Here is a 1,613-nt window from a genome sequence, read left to right as displayed (position 1 = left end):
TGCATTCTCCCTCAGTTACAAACCCAGCAACACCATCCTCCTGCAGAGCAGAGTAAAAAGCCTGCAGCAGGTCAGCTGGATTACCATGGCACACAAGCATGACATCTAAGATGGTTAGAAAGTACTCATTTAGTCCAGTGGTTCTCACAGTATGATCCCCCAACCTGGCAACACCAACACCTGGGAACTCATTGGAAATGTGAATTCCCAGGCACCACTCCAGGCCTATTGAATCAGAAACTGTGGAGGTTGGACCCAGAAATATGTTTTCACAAGCCTCCGGGTGATTTGGATGCTGGCTAATGTTTGAGAACCACTGATGTAGTCCATCTTCCTGCCTTCAAAGAGGACTTTCTCACAGTATCCCAAATAGAAAAAAGTTAGTACCTCTTGGAAAGACATACCGCTACTTCTGAAAATTTCCTCTGTCTTTCCTTGTAACCTCATCCGGTTTCCAGTTAAAGTAAATCCTTTACTTTCCATCCTCTGGATACAATATTCTCTGATTCATTTTTTTAGTACCATTGAGTTATGTCACTCTCCTCAAAAGCCCCCACAGGTTCCAAAATGTCAGAAAAACAAATGGTAAGTACTTATTTTGTGGTTCAGGACACTGCACAGGAGGTTATATCCACCATCTCACGAGGTTTCTCCTCATTGTGTTTCAACACAAACCCTGACAATCCTACTCTTTCGTCCCAAACATATCACTATAATTTTCTGCTGGGAAGTCTTGGCTCAAGTTACTTCCCTCATGCGGAATACACTTTGTTCCTCAACGACATTTTCAGTTGATTCCTTCATTCAAGCTCTAGAACAAGTTCATGATCCTCATGAGCTCTGTTTCATTTTAATAGATAACATTCTCCCCATTCACTAATCTCAGTCATTTGGTGTCTTCTAGTGCTCTTTACCAAAAGTGGTGCAGAGTCTTGAACAGGGATATGGGTTTGGGGATCAGACATGTCTGAGTTTCAAAAATCATTCTACTGCCAAATGTGGTATCATCAGACTTCCTTTTTTTTTTTAACTTCTATAGTGAGACTAATACATCTCTCTCAGAATTATTGTAAATATTACAAAAGATAATTTTTGTGCATCACTCAGCACAAAGCATAACCCAAAGTATATGTTTAAAATATACCAAGTATATATTTCTCAGGAAATATGTTTCAACTATTTTAATCATTACCATTATCATGATTTTGGCATGTAATCATATTGTATTGCTTTGAAAGTGCTGCCATAATAAGATGCCACAAATTAGGTGGAGTAAACAAAAAACCTTATTATCTCACAGTGCTGGAGGCTAGAAGACTCAGATCAAGGTGCCAGCAAGGTTGGTTCCTTCTGAGGGTGTGAGAAAGAATGAATTCTATGCCTCTCACCCAATTCTGGTGGTTTGCTGGTAATCTTTGGTATTCTTTGGCTTGTAGAAGCATAACCATACTCTCTTTCTTCATCTTCACATGGCAGTATCCTTGTGTTTGTATCTGTCTCCAAATTTCCTATTTTTATAAGGACACCAGTCTTTTGGACTAGGGCTTCCCCCTCCAATGACCTCATTTTAAATTAATTACCTCTGTAAGGTCCATATCGCCAACTAAGATCAC

The sequence above is a fragment of the Equus caballus genome, chromosome 20, assembly GCF_041296265.1.
Source record: "Equus caballus isolate H_3958 breed thoroughbred chromosome 20, TB-T2T, whole genome shotgun sequence".
In the NCBI taxonomy this organism is placed as follows: Eukaryota; Metazoa; Chordata; class Mammalia; order Perissodactyla; family Equidae; genus Equus; species Equus caballus.
This window is presented reverse-complemented; position numbering follows the sequence as displayed.